General features: G+C 34.1%; 1 protein-coding gene across 1 annotated transcript in view; it reads left to right on the forward strand.

Moving 5' to 3' along the window:
- Positions 1 to 5329: 5329 nt before the first annotated feature.
- Positions 5330 to 17152, forward strand: part of LOC101889656 (cadherin-86C) — a 74921-nt gene continuing 63098 nt past the window's right edge. Inside the window, 1 exon segment of the mRNA XM_059126643.1 lies at positions 5330 to 6464. The gene's annotated coding sequence lies outside the window, so the exon portion shown is untranslated.

Consider the following 17152-nt stretch of genomic DNA (forward strand, 5'->3'; position numbering starts at 1 on the left):
TTCTTAAATTTGTTGTATTATTTTTTTAGCCACAAAATATTTGTATATAAAATTTTGAATGCGTATAAAATCAAAAGGGGTAACGAAGCGTACGGGGTACAGCTAGTTCCTATAAAACTAGGTGAGTTCATGAGCAAGAGCTTTTCACAAAGTCGTCATATCAAAAGGCTGAAAAAGTCAAGAGACCATTCCCTTCGTCGGGAAGCAATCAAAATTTTGGTAGCGATCAGAAAATACTGCTATGATTTCTTAAATTCCTTACATTTAAGGTAGGGTAAGTGCGCCTAAATTCGGCATGTCCCAGTAGTCGGCAGTTTTGAAATTTAAACTTAAAGAACTATGAATAGAATTGATCAAATAATGAAATAATAGCAGAAAACCTCAACAGTTTTCTCCGCTCTCTTTCCGTAAAAAACCAGAATCAGAAATATTTTATAATAGTAAATAACAGTCTAAAGATCATTTTATAACTTAAAACCAGTAAAGAAAATCCTAAAGTCGGACAGGGCCGATTTTATGATACCCTACACCACTTTGCTAGTAGAGCTCCACATAACAATTAAAAGTTTTTATCATACACGCTATCATCAGAAATCAGATAAAGATATATATGGGAGCTACATCCAAATCTGAACCGATCTCGATAAAATTTGGCCAAGATATTTATGAGCTGTATTTGATATATTTCTCTGAATATCGTTGTTACGGAGTGCATATTACGGCTGTGGGTAACAAATACAACAAATCGGATGAACAATATATATGGGAGCTATAGCTATATCTGAACCGATCTTCACCAAATTTGGCATACTAGCTTCTAGACTCAATTCGGCCGCATGTGCCAAAATCCATCCCATTTGGGCAAATATTAGACGTTTGGTGTACAATAAAAGGTAAATCGGACGAAGTCATATATGGGAGCTATATCCAAATCTGAACCGATCTCTATAAAATTTAGCAAAGGTATTTCTGAGCTGCATTTGATATATTTCACCAAATATTGTTGTTACAGAGTGTATATTACGGCTGCAGAGGACAAAAATAACAAATCGGATGAACAATATATATGGGAGCTATAGCTATATCTGAACCGATTTCGATCAAATTTGGCTTACTTATTTTGTTGTTTGTGCAAAATTCCATATTATTCGGGCAAATCGAACGAAGATATATATGGGAGCTATATCTAATTTTTAACCGATTTAATAGGGTTCGTCCTTGTGCCAAACAAATGATGTTTGGAAAATTTCATCTGAATCGGATAATGAATGCGACCTGCATTTTGTTCACAAAAATACATGGACAGACGGACGGACAGACGGACTGACATACATAAATCAACACAGAAAGTGATTCTATGGAGATCCTCAAAAGTAACTATGGGTCTATCACGCTTCCTTCTCCATGTTACAAACAAATGCACAAAGACATAATACCCTTACCACTATGTGGTGTAGGGTATAGAAATAGTTGCAGCTGCTTTTATTTGTGCCTTTTGATCAACTTTTCTACGTTAAGTATATTTTTTAAATCAGCTTTTTGACGTTTTAGATAGCGGTGGCATTTTCGAAAACAATGTTGGCTATCTAAAGGAAAAAGATCAATTCGTAAATTCCAAATACAAGAAAGGTACTTTTTATACCCTCCACCATTCTATGGAGGGTATATTAACTTTGTCATTCCGTTTGTAACTCCTCGAAATACTCATGTCAGACCCAACAAAGTATATATATTCTTGATCAGCGTAAAATTCTAAGACGATTTAGCCATGTCTGTCTGTCCGTCTGTCTGTCCGTCTGTCTGTCTGTCTGTTGTAATCACGCTATCTTTCGAATGAATTGAGATAGATGGCTAAAATTTTGCACACATGTTTAGTTTTCCAGTAGGCAGGTTAAGTTCGTAAATGGGCCATGTAGTTCCACGTTTTCATATAGCCCCCATATAACGGTACCTCCCGATATTCGGTATTTTACTGATTTTAGCGACATTTTTCACCGGAATTGTTTTAAATTTGGTATTTAAAGTTCGAAATGGATACTACATCCTAAGACAGAAAATTGTCTGTGCAAGTCCACGTCTTCATATAGCCAAATTTGTTATTTGAAGTTCGTAATGGATACTAAATCCTAAGTCAAAAAATGAGCCATGTAGGTCCACGTCTTCGTATAGCCCCCATATAAGGGTACCCCCCGATTTTCGGTATTTTGATGATTTAAGCGACATTATTTATCGGGATTGTTTCAAAATTCGCATGTGAAGTTCGTAATGGATACTTCAGTCCATGCCAGAAAATTGTCTGTGCAGGTCCACGTTTTCGAATAGCCCCCATATAACGGTACCCCCCCCCCCCCATATTCGGTATTTTAATGATTTTAACTACATTATAAACAGATTTTTGTTCAAGTTTCACATTTAAATTATTGTAATAACTTATGACAAAATATGCCTATGGAGGCCCACGTCGTCGTATAAGCACTCGGTATTCTTAAGATTTTAACAGAATTTTTAACGGATTTTATTTTTTGGAAATTACCAAATTTGTACCAAATGGTGGAGGGTATTAAAAGTTCGGCTTTTTTACTTGTTTTAATTTAATTTTTACTTTAATTGAAAATTAACCATTAAATATAAATATATTAAAACAAGTAAGCAAAGGCTATAGTCGTGCGAGGCCGACCATGTGATACCCTACAACACTACAATATGTTAGAAGTTCCTTTATATCCAAATCTATTTTGAAAGATTTCGCTTTTGAAATTATGTCACGGAATCTGAACAACTTTATTTTTCTGCAATTTAAAGATTTCACTCAGAATGTTGAAAGATTGAAAAATCGAAAATCCTTAAAGTGCCGACTACTGGTACACTTACCCTATGTCTCATTTCAAACTTCTTTAAATCTCAGAATATAGTGATTTGGAAAACCTAGTCAATTCCATTCTATATAGTTCAAATAAATTTTCATAAGGAAGGTTAACTATACCTTAAAAAAATTTAAATCAAATTAAGTATACAAAAAGAAGAAATTTGGAAACTTAATAATTACCATGAAAAACATCATTATTGTAGTTTATAAAAACCCTATTTTATATTCGACAAATTTAGAACTTTGTCCGAATTCGGTGAAAATGTTCTTAAATATAATAAATATAACAAGAATATCGTTGCCAAAGACCCTATATAAGTTACAATTTATGCTCTTCCAGGACCTGCAAGAATCTACTCGTTTTGCATAGGTTTTACATTCTTGCAGTTCTGGAACAAACCATTATTTGATGTTTTGGGTCAACATATAACTAATTTATTGTCTTTGTTGAAACAATTTGTAATAAGTTTTTTTCTTGGATCTTAGCCGTCTTACAAAATTTGGCAAATCCAATGAACTGGATTCAGAGAATATGGACATCGAATGCCCATCAATTACCCCAGATTTCGCGATTTGCAGTTAAGGTTACAATAACGGCGCTTACCGGCATTATACGTAAACCACCGGGTTTTGACTAAAAGAGGGTAAATAATACAAGGTGAGATAAAATAAAAACTGCTACAAAGTCAAACGCCATAATTTTTACTTTTTTTAAATTTTATTAAATGAATGCAAAAAATATCGGAAATAGCATCAAATTTTAGAATAACTTTAGAATTGTTCGAATTGGTCACCTATGGAAAGAATTATGGCCTTCAAACGGCCAATGAAACCGTCAGACGCTGCCTAAATATTGCTCTGCGGTATTTCTTCACATTTAAATGCTGGAGTGCTCTATCTATAGCCACTTTGGGGGTTTCCAGCCAAATATAAAGAAATCACACTATCACGCTTGAATTCTATCACGAATAACTTTTTTTCTGAAAAATTCTTAACAAAATGCTTCTGTGCGCTTGTAAAAAAATATAATGTGCTGTCACTGGAATAATTTTAACAGCTGTCGGACGAGTGGCTTAGAAATTACAGCGATCTGAAATTGTTTGCAGTTTTTTCATCTCACCCTGTATATACATTGTTGGATCTGACATGACTATTTCGAGGGGCTACAAACGGAATGACAAACTTAATTCACCCTCCATAGTATGGTGGAGGGTATAAAAACAAACCTAACATATACTCTGTTCTTAAGTCCTCGAAAAAATCATTTTGTTCCCTACAAAATATTCATAAAATTCCGTGAAAATCTCGATAACTCCGAACGGATTGAAGTAAGTTGATACAATTTTACCCGAATATATACATATTATAGGTCCGGGCAATGATGCCTAAACGTCGATGTAAAACGGTAGTTCCAGATAATGGGTATTTTAAATGCTTACGGAATGTATTGAATTGTGGCATTGCTAGGTCCTAATAATATAAATAACATAATTATATTTGAATGTGCCGATTTCCAGAGTTCGACCCGGCTGAACTTAACAACCTTTTGACTTGTTTGTATTTCCTTGAGTGTTGTTTGAAAACATTATTAAAAAAGCACGAATCAATTTATTTCATAAAGTATGGAAACAAATTTGCTACCACACTTAAGATAGTCCACGACAATTGTCAAAAACTTGGCAAATCACATCCTCTGGGAGATTTTTTTTTTTAAAGTTGACTGATCCTTCCCATATAGTTTCGTAAAGTACAATTGTCTATTGCGCGGTTGTTGTTTAAATCTTTGTTGCATGTATGAATGTTTAGATGGACGTATACGAGTTGTCGGAGCATTTATAAGAAACGACCAAGAAAACTATTAGCTGGTTCGTTGCTGAATGTTTGGTCGTTTAAAAGATACCTTAAAAATTCTTTAAATTCAACGAGAGGACATTGACTTTTTTCGCTTTTGATGTAGATGCTAGAAGAAGAACATTGGGCTAGTCCGCAGTGCACATACATGCATTGAAGTAGGTTCTTTTGGCAGTGTACGAGTTTTCCTCTGGCTGTGTGTGTCTGTGTATTTGTGTTGGGAGTGTGGCAGCCTGCCGAGACTCGAATGTAAACGAGTTACATGAAAAACAAATTGTGCTGTGATGCAAGCCAACAGACATCGAACGCTGATCTCAAACCTCTTCTCGAAGCCTTGGCTTAAACAGTAAAACCTGTTATTGAGCTGCATGTCATAAACACGAACACCTCCTCTGTGCCCACCGAGATATTCTGCTGCCACAGTCTACCGTTTCCGCATACATGTCTCTCATTCTCTCCCAACTACTTGTTGTTTACTCACAAACTCTCAAAGATTGTTTGTCTGGCTTGATTTGAATCGGGAGAGTTATTGCTTGGCATACGACCGTCTTTTGTTTGGTGTACATACCAACTTCTTTCTGGTCGATTGATTGTCAGTATTACTACGACCTTTCTACGGGACCGGTGTTGGGATCGGATATCTATGCGGGAAGATTCTGTTTATGCGTGTGCACACATACACTCACACTGCAATGTATGTAAGTGCTCGACACTGTACGTGAGAGTGTGTTTTGGCAACAGATTAACAACAACATAAGATATTAGATGAGGCGGTCGGGGCAAGGTTTTTCCTAAAAAAAGAACTTCGTACAAAAAACGGGTGCCATTACCAACCACCACATAAACCATGTCAGACAATTTCTTCAGCAATTGTTTCGTCCTACCTTCTTCGTTCGTTCGTTCGTTCGTTCCCAGTTACATAGTTACCGATCGCAGACAGGACCAGTTATGAAAAAAAATTATGTATTCTGCTCCATTACTTGTGGGCGACCCAAGAAAACAGAAAAAAATGTGTCTATACCTTCATATAGTCTTCCGAGTCGTCGCCTAGCGAGCAAAACAAAGAAAGGCCTTGTAAAAATTATGCTTGGGTATAATTTCGCCAATTTATACACAATACAACTAAACTAAAATTCTCAAGTGAAAAAAAAACCTAGGAATGTCGTAGATATTCATATACAAATGTATTTTATTTACTAGAGTGTTTTGGATATAATTTACCTTATGTTTGTAAATACCTACATAAATAACGTTGTGTGCAAACTTAAAATCAAGTGCGTACTTTTGTTTCTGTGAATCGACAAGAATTATGTGCCAAATTATCTGATTAAGAAGCAAAGCTCATATACATACGTACATAGCTACATAAAAACACATAGCTACATAAATTATAAAGTCATGTTCAAAATACCGTATATACGAGCATACATACATGTATGTACGTTATCGTGTATTAGACAAAGCAAAATCAAAAATAAAGTATAACAAACTCATTCAACTCGGAGAAACATTGCCTCTTGATATCCCTTGAAATCTCTCACCACAGTCAAGAGCTGTGACTGCCAACAGAAATGAAGTAGAAAATATTACCAATACGACCAACGAAGTACCAAAAAAAAGATACACAAAACCGTAATCTGAACATAAAACAATTGCAAGAGAGAATAGCCCCCCCCCCCTCCAAAAAAGAAGTAAAAAAAACCGAACACGCCTTATTGGATTAACCCACCAGACATTTTCATTTAAAGTAAGTACGATTTTGAACACATGGTGGACAGTATTGAGAGGAGTGTACGTGAACGTTTGAGTACATTCCCACAAGTCTTACCATTTTCATTTTAAGCGAAGTAACTTTTATTTGCATATTTTATATTTTATATATATTTAAATTCTTTAATTTTTTATTGAGTTCTTGATTGCAATAAACTTGTAGGATCTTGACTGTCAAGAATAGGCAACTTTATGCTCTCCGAATATATTGTAGTATCCTATCATAGATGGGCAAATTAGTAAAATTCTTAAGGGAATTTGAAACTACCTTCCCTCTTTCGATTTTTTAATTATTCAACAAATATATATATATATATATATATATATATATATATATATATATATATATATATATATATATATATATATATATATATATATATATATATATGTACCAGTTGTAACAAATTTGGAAATTTTACAATAAGAAGTTCGCATGTTTGGGAATTTTAATACACACATGTGTTGGTTTGTGTGTTTTTTTTATATTTTGGGTATTTTTTGTTTTTGAGAGGCTTTGAAAGATATGACATTACCACAAGTAATTTATGTATTTTGAACGATAAAAAATAACTGATTTACTCGCATATAACTTCGTAACATATACAAATGAACGGGCGTGACAATTGTTTAAACAAAATATTAGCTCACATTTTGCCAAAGGACACTAAAAGAGTATTCAAGTGAAACACACCTAATCGGGCAAATATTTGCGGAGATTTTATGTATCTCACAGCATACTTGGGCTAGATCAAATCGAAACTAGAGAATTCAGTAAAATTGTATCTTTTCAATAATATTTGATTGTTCCCATGACTAATTTAGTAACATTTCAGGCAATAGAGGAAGGAGATAGTAAAACGTTTATAGGAAATACGACCAGCAAAAATTTCAATTACAATATTATGGGTTTCATTATTAATTTCTGGTAATCGTGACCACTTACTTTATAAACTTTTGTTACATATTATTTGGTAATGAGTAAGATTAGTTCCCTTGTTGTGCAATTATTTTAAGAAATAACCCATTCCTTCAACCTACCTATAATGAAGAAAGTACTTCGTTTACATAACCTTTCAATAGAATATTCGGTTCAATTTTAAACTTTAATATTTGAATATCGACAAGAGTAGAATTCATCTGTGACAAAGCAAGTAAGCTCATGATTAAAAAGTATTATTAGTTTATTTCGTATATTTAAAATGCTACATACAATCAAATTTTTATACCATCCGCCATGTGTAGTATGGTGGGTACATTAATTTCGTAATTCCATTTGCAACTCAAAATAATAATAAGTTTAGACATAATAAAGTATATAAATTCTTGATCAGCGTAAAATTCTAAGACGATTTAGCACTGTCCGTCCTCCCGTCTGTTGTATTCGCGCTAGAGTCAAAACGATTTTAGATAGGAAGCTAACATTTTGCACAGATCAGTTTTTTGTCTGCAGGCAGGTCAAGTTCGAAGGTGGGCTATATCGGTCGACGATATCGTATAGCCCCCATGTAACTGTACCCTGCGAAATGTGTTATTTTGATGATTGTATCCAAAATGTTCAATGAAATTGTCTGAAAATCCACAACAGGAGTTCCTTCTGAGTACTTTCCCCCTGGAAGAGTATTGTCTATATAGGTCCACAATAGCGTATATTCGCCATACAACGGTACCTCCCTATATTCGACATTTTTGATGATTTTAGCTTCATTTATTAATGGAATTGTCTGAAAATCCATACTAGAAGTTTTTTCTAAGCACTATACACCCTGGAAGGGAAATGCCGACTATATCGTATATAACGGTACCCCCCGATATTCAAAATTTTGACGATTTTTGAGACATTATTCAGCGGAATTGTTTCAAATTTCGAATTTAGAGTTCGTAATGGAGGTCCAGGTCTTCGTATAGGCCCCATTTATAGGTACCTCGCAATATTCGGTATTTTAACGGTTTTACGTACAATATTCACCGAAATTGTTTGAAATTTCGTATTTGAAGTTTCCTGTCCTACAGCCTGTGACAGAAAACTGTCTATGCACATTCAGGTCTTCGTATAGCCCCGATATAACGGTACCTCCGTATATTCGGAATTTCGGTGATTTTAGCTACATTATTCACCGGTTATGACAAAAGTTGCCTATGCAGGTCCATATCTTCGTATAGACCCCAATATTAAGGTTATATTCGGTAAAATAATGGTATATTATAAATTATTTATTATTTTCACTGGAATAATTTTAACAGCTGCCGGACGAGTGGTTTAGAAATGACAGCAGTCTGAAGTTGGTTGCATTTTTTATACTCTCCACCCTACTATATATATATATATATATATATATATATATATATATATATATATATATATATATATATATATATATATATATATATATATATATGTACCAGTTGTAACAAATTTGGAAATTTTCAAAAAATAAAATCCTTAAAAAATTCTGTTAAAATTTTAAAAATACCGAATATAGCCGTTATATTGGGGTCTATACGACGTGAACCTACATAGGCATTGTTTGTCATAAGCCTAATTTGAATATGATAATTCAAATTCGAAAGTTGAAATAAATGGCGAATAATGTAGCTAAAATCAACAAAATATCGTATATAGGGAGTGCCGTTATATCGTAGCTGCGCGAAGACCTGGACCAGCATAGACAATTTTCTGTCACAGACTATAGCATCCATTACGAACTTCAAATACGACATCTCACCTAAACTCGTCAAAATACCGAATATAGACCTGGACCTGCATAGACAATTTTCTGTCACACACTGTAGTTCCCATTACGAACTCTAAATACGTAATTTGAAACAATTCTGGTGAATAATGTCGCTAAAATCATTAAAATACCGAATATCGGAAGGTACCGTTATATGGGGGCTATACGAAGACGTGGACCTACATGGCCCATTTACGAACGTAACCTTCCTACTGGAAAAATAAACACGTGTGCAAAATTTTAGCCTTCTATCTCAATTCGTTCGAAAGATAGCGTGATTCCAACAGAGAGACGGACAGACAGACGTACAGACAAACAGATGGACAGAATGACGGACAGACAGACAGACGGGCATGGCTAAATCGACTTAGAGTTTTACGCTGATCAAGAATATATATCCTTTGTTGGGTCTGACATGAGTATTTCGAGGAGTTACAAACGGAATGACAAAGTTAATATACCCTCCATAGTACTCCATGGAGAGTATAAAAAATGCAACCAACTTCAGACTGCTGTCATTTCTAAACCACTCGTCCGGCAGCTGTTAAAATTATTCCAGTGAAAATAATAAATAATTTATAATATACCATTATTTTACCGAATATAACCTTAATATTGGGGTCTATACGAAGATATGGACCTGCATAGGCAACTTTTGTCATAACCGGTGAATAATGTAGCTAAAATCACCGAAATTCCGAATATACGGAGGTACCGTTATATCGGGGCTATACGAAGACCTGAATGTGCATAGACAGTTTTCTGTCACAGGCTGTAGGACAGGAAACTTCAAATACGAAATTTCAAACAATTTCGGTGAATATTGTACGTAAAACCGTTAAAATACCGAATATTGCGAGGTACCTATAAATGGGGCCTATACGAAGACCTGGACCTCCATTACGAACTCTAAATTCGAAATTTGAAACAATTCCGCTGAATAATGTCTCAAAAATCGTCAAAATTTTGAATATCGGGGGGTACCGTTATATACGATATAGTCGGCATTTCCCTTCCAGGGTGTATAGTGCTTAGAAAAAACTTCTAGTATGGATTTTCAGACAATTCCATTAATAAATGAAGCTAAAATCATCAAAAATGTCGAATATAGGGAGGTACCGTTGTATGGCGAATATACGCTATTGTGGACCTATATAGACAATACTCTTCCAGGGGGAAAGTACTCAGAAGGAACTCCTGTTGTGGATTTTCAGACAATTTCATTGAACATTTTGGATACAATCATCAAAATAACACATTTCGCAGGGTACAGTTACATGGGGGCTATACGATATCGTCGACCGATATAGCCCACCTTCGAACTTGACCTGCCTGCAGACAAAAAACTGATCTGTGCAAAATGTTAGCTTCCTATCTAAAATCGTTTTGACTCTAGCGCGAATACAACAGACGGGAGGACGGACAGTGCTAAATCGTCTTAGAATTTTACGCTGATCAAGAATTTATATACTTTATTATGTCTAAACTTATTATTATTTTGAGTTGCAAATGGAATTACGAAATTAACGTACCCACCATACTACACATGGCGGATGGTATAAAAATTTGATTGTATGTAGCATTTTAAATATACGAAATAAACTAATAATACTTTTTAATCATGAGCTTACTTGCTTTGTCACAGATGAATTCTACTCTTGTCGATATTCAAATATTAAAGTTTAAAATTGAACCGAATATTCTATTGAAAGGTTATGTAAACGAAGTACTTTCTTCATTATAGGTAGGTTGAAGGAATGGGTTATTTCTTAAAATAATTGCACAACAAGGGAACTAATCTTACTCATTACCAAATAATATGTAACAAAAGTTTATAAAGTAAGTGGTCACGATTACCAGAAATTAATAATGAAACCCATAATATTGTAATTGAAATTTTTGCTGGTCGTATTTCCTATAAACGTTTTACTATCTCCTTCCTCTATTGCCTGAAATGTTACTAAATTAGTCATGGGAACAATCAAATATTATTGAAAAGATACAATTTTACTGAATTCTCTAGTTTCGATTTGATCTAGCCCAAGTATGCTGTGAGATACATAAAATCTCCGCAAATATTTGCCCGATTAGGTGTGTTTCACTTGAATACTCTTTTAGTGTCCTTTGGCAAAATGTGAGCTAATATTTTGTTTAAACAATTGTCACGCCCGTTCATTTGTATATGTTACGAAGTTATATGCGAGTAAATCAGTTATTTTTTATCGTTCAAAATACATAAATTACTTGTGGTAATGTCATATCTTTCAAAGCCTCTCAAAAACAAAAAATACCCAAAATATAAAAAAAACACACAAACCAACACATGTGTGTATTAAAATTCCCAAACATGCGAACTTCTTATTGTAGCAAAAACAAAAACATCTGTCGAGCTTTCGATACATTGATCGATCAAGCAACTACTGCCACGATGGCGACGAACCGATCGAAAACCGCATCTGAACGGCCTTGCCTGACCCACTTAAACGTACTTTGCGAGTAATGACTTCTCCATCTCCGTCTAAGAAAGGCATTACCGAAAACGGTGGCAGCTCACAAAAACTGAAACACAAAATCTATGTACACGAGAGCCACGGCACATTCATCAACCACCTACTTATTTAAACAATTGTTCGAACCAATGTATAAGTTTTTGACTTTAGCTCATATTATTATGTGTATCGGCTCTATCGGCTGTTAAGAAACGTATTCGAATCTGGTGTGACAACTTTTCATTGAGACGGTGTGTGTCAACCGCTTGGGTCGACTATTTGTGGAACAAAAACTTGAAAATTGCAGTCAGCCTATCAAACGTTGCCCGAAAACCAAGTTGTGTGGAACTGTGCAGAATAAAACAAACAATATAACAATATAAATGTGTGCGTGTGTGTGTGGAAGGTTGTCGTACATGCAACAGACATACATGTGTATGTTTGTTTCTTAAGTCTTTTGTTTCATTTTGACAATTTGTCTTTTCAGAGCAACAGCTACCTATTTTCCACAAATATATGATGCAAAACTTATAATTCTATAAATGTATCGATTTTGGAAAAAAAAAAACAATTCTTTTCTTGATTCAATTCTAATTTGATGTCAATATTACTTCATGGTGTTCAATTGAGAATTCAAGCATTATTGGAAAACTTTTCATTACATTGTGCCAAATGTTTCTCAAAAAATGCCTTTGTCCTTTTTTCCACTGCAATAATTATGATATAACTCAAATCCAACAGCATCGGTAGCATGACTCAAACGTTTTTCATTTGGTATGGCCTATTTCAATATATGGAACTGTTTGCCACATAATAAAACCAGTTTGCAATATCCTACTACATTGATTTGTACAGAGATCACAATATCCAGTTGCAGCGCAAGTCTCTGGCTACTCGCTTTTTATGTTACCATTATCTGTGGCCTATGCAATACGTCGACTGTCCCACGCATCTATGCCGGTTTATTTTTATTATTTTTTGGGTTTCGTTTAGATGTTGTCTCGGGGCTTTTCTATCTCCAGCGACTTTAAGAGTCGAAAGAGATTATATATATATGTAGGCATATTAATAAATTCCATCAACGACACTAACAGCCAAGAGAGAACATATCGTCGTTTCAAAATAATGGGTTAATTAATAATTATAATCTTTTTAAATGAGCACTTAGATTATGTCACTCAAAGAAAAAACTAACATGACATTGCAAATGATTGGATTCTTTTTTTATACCCTTCACCATAGTATGAAGGGTATCTTAAGTTTGTTATTCCGTTTGTAACACCTATAAATATACATTTTAGACCCCGAAAAGTATATATATTCTTGATCAGCATAAAATTATATGTCGATTTAGCGATGCCCGTCCGTCTATCCGTCTGTGGAAATCACTCTAGCTTCCGAACGAAATGAAGTAGATTGATTAAATTTTACTCAAATGTATATTATGTCTGCAGGACTTTTGATATTGAGAATGGGCCATGCAGGTCCACGTTTTGGCATAGCCCCCATATAGCGGTACCTCCCGATATTCGGTATTTTGACGATTTTAGGTACAATACTCACAGAAATTGATTGAGATGTCGCATTTGAAATTCGTAATGACAGAAAATTGTCTGTGCAGGTCCACGTCTTCGTATAGCCCCAATATAACGGTACCTCCCTATATTCAGAATTTTAATGATTTTAGCTATATTATTCACCGTTTTTTTTATTCTAGTTTCATATTTGAATATTGTAATGGTTTATGACACGTCGTCGTATAGACCCTAATATAACGGCTAAATTCGGTATTTTTAAGATTTTAACAGAACTTTTAATGTATTTTATTGTTTTTGCGAATTGTAAAATTCGTTCCAAATGACGGAGGGCATTCAAAGTTCGGCCCGGCCGAACTTATAGCTTTTTACTTGTTTTTTTTTTATCTACCCAATGTTTTCCTTACAATTGTTATGAAATTAGACAGAAAGGGCAGCGTATATTCAGGTCCTAGGTGTTAAATGTAGTTGTATACTTTACTTTTGCGAAATACTTTATTTAGCGGAATTATTTTAAAGTTAGTATTTAGTATTGAAAATAGGTACCATTCTCCCTGATAAAAAATATTTACAGAGGTTCACGATTTTGCACGACTCCCGTATTTGGATGATTTGTGTCAAGTTTTCAACTAAATTATTATTTTGATGAGTTTAGCCACATTTTTAAACTGAATGGTTTCTCCAATTTTCCATACAGACTCGCAAGTTCCCCATTTGGAGGGAGAGCACAATATTCTTTTTTTTAATTTGGTATGGGAAATTTCTTTTAAAATATAAGTTTGACCCGGCCGAACTTTAATGTTTATACCCTACAACACTATATGTTGGGGATACTAAAAGTTTGATGAAACCAAAAACTATGTAATACCTCAAAATATTGGTCCGGCACATAGGAATATATAGAAGATCTTCCTATCTTGGCGAGCTCAGTGGATCTAGTTATGTATGACCGTCTGTCCATGTTAATTTGTAATCACGCTACAGGTCGCAATTATGGCCTGATTCTCACGAAAATAGAGGTGGGGTTAGGGTCAGAGATGACTGCAAAATATTTAGGGCTTAAAATGGACCAAAAACAGAAAAACTTCGGAATTTTCCATGGAGTTAGAGTTTAGGGCTGGGCAGAAACCAACCAATTTGGAGGTCATTGAACTATTGTATATATACCGTGTTCGGTGCGTCAAATAAACGTAATCGGTCGAAAATATATATTGGAAAAAATATATATATTGGAAAATATATAGTGGTGCATTAAATATATTAAATCGCTCAAATATATATATATATATATATGGGAACTATATCCAAAATCTGAACCAATTAAACGATCGAAAATATATATGGGAGCTATTTCCAAATCTGAACGGATTTCAATATAATTTTGTTTTTTTGTTTTCCCAAATTCTGTTACGCAATCTAAATTTGGAGAATATATCTGTAATCGATCAATAGATATGTGAGCATAAAATCTACATTTTTGTGAGGTACCTCCGGTACTGCAGTTCAAGTGGAATTTCAAAAACTTATATAGCCGATGTTGTAGCACACTTGGAAACTTTCAGGAAAATCAGTGCAGCGGTTTTCGAGTCCATAATTTTTTTTTTTAAGATTGTTTAGGAACCTAACATCACAGTTCAAATTTTGTGTCTTATCGAAAAATACGATTTTAGACCATGCCGTCTGTCTATTCATACGATAACTCCCGATTTGGTACAAACTTGGATAATTTAATATTATATGATTATAATTGTAATATATAGATTAGACGTAGGCCAGGAACTTTCTCGTACTTTCCACACACATATCACATATCCCAATTAGACAGTATTATGTCTCAGGTGAAGATGTGATGTTTGGGTCACGTTTGATGTTGGGATGTCACACCTTCCTACAAATAAAATTAATTATATCACTTTGCAATACAAAAAATAATTAGAGGATAATGTGAAGTAGATTATAAAAGTAGAGTTGAAAGAAGAAGATACGTATATCGCCATTTTAAAAGTTTACATCGCAAAGTAAACTAAATAGATCAATTTATCAAAAATCGATTTATTGAAATTCTTGTTTTCAAATAGTGTCTTTGCAAAATGAATGCGGACATTAAATATATCTTTGGAGCTTTTTAATCTTGTTTATTGAGGAAATATATATCAAATACATGAGAAGCAAGGGGCAAGACCTATATAAGGTCGAACAGCAAGACTACTTTCGACAAGATTGACAGTAAATTTAGCAGTTTTTGCAATATTGTGATTTGAGTTTCTTTGCATTTCAAGCCACGATTAAGATTTTGACAGCCAACATTGCACTCAGATGGGCTTCCTCAGGGCTGTATTTCAGTAGTTTAACGAGCATCAGTATTGTACCATGGGTAGGGGCGTTAGACACCATGCACAAAAAATACAGTTTTGTGTATGTACCCATCAATAATGTACATATATTCATACAAAAAACGTTTAATTCGAATCAACTAATATTTGGTATTAATTATGTCAATAGTGGTCGGTATGTATGTACGTACATACATATGAACATTACATTGCCCTTGCTTTGAGTAAACATTTTAGTATGGTCTCGCTTAATTTCTTCTTCTCACTGACAACTGTCATTTGTGTCAATCCGCACAACTCATCATTTGAAAAACATTTATCAAGTTTAACGTTCGAGTGGACGCAAACGAAAGAAATACAATGTAAGTGTAAACATGTTTGTAATATGTGTATGTAGTATGTTTCGGCACGTTTGATATCTTACAACTTTTGGTTGCTAGCTTGGCCAATATGAGTATGAATGTAAGTTGAAGTGCGACAAGTAAAGTTGGAAAAGTCGTAACTGCGGCACTAATGTGAATAGAAATAAAGAACACATTGTCTATGGTTGTTCAATTTGTGATGCGGCAGAGAGGTAAGCGCGTCATTTATCATTACTGGTCTTCAAAACTAGATCAAACATCATGACGTAAATCAAATACGCATGTGTACGTCATTACACTGGCAATCAACAGATACATAGAGGCACACACATGTCTGTACGTTGCATGACATGTTGGAAAATACGATCCATGTGCATATGTATGTATGTACTGTAGCTGTTTAGCTTCCAGCAGTTATGGCGCTTTCATTTAATGTCTTCGGACATTTAGTCATCCGCAAGAGCATTTCACAGCTTGCTTATCTTCGAATCGTTGTATCAAGAACCGTTTTAATTACACAATGGCATTAACCCTATATCTTAATTGTTACAAGATGGAGGAACACATGAAATATTAAACGGTTTATAGGTTCATAAAGCTAGTTTTGAGTTAAAATTTCCATCATTTTCACAATTTATAATTGATCTGTATAGCAGTTTTTGGGAAAGCTTGCTTCTTTACAAGTACCAAAATTTCATATTTAAACTCATCTAAAAATATCTAGTACACCATCAAATTAGTAAAGTGTGTTAATAGTACTTAAATATAGGTTATGAGGCGGTAGAAGGTAATTATAAATTACATATTTAACATTAATGTTCAGGTCGATTAAGAATACTAAGCAATGCCATGTAACGATAGTATGAGTGTGTGCTAGGTTGTGATTGTTATATATTAGTGTTAGATCCTGCTACAAAATATTACATATCTCAGACTGTATTCATTGAATTAGAATTTTAAATAGACCTAGAATAATCTGCTATATCAATTTTCAGTTATCTAAACGATTTTCTAGTAAAATTTTTGATGTTTAATTATTTTTCTTCAAAATTAGAGATAGTATATTGGTAACAGTGAAACGTATGATCTTAATCTCAAAAAATATCGCGTAAACAGAATACTGTGAAGCTGTAAATACTACACACGTAATATATAAATCAAACGTCTTAGAATTGCGAGTTTACAATCCATTGAATGTATGACGGATATAT

Source organism: Musca domestica, unplaced genomic scaffold (assembly GCF_030504385.1).
Source record: "Musca domestica strain aabys unplaced genomic scaffold, Musca_domestica.polishedcontigs.V.1.1 4, whole genome shotgun sequence".
Lineage (NCBI taxonomy): Eukaryota > Metazoa > Arthropoda > Insecta > Diptera > Muscidae > Musca > Musca domestica.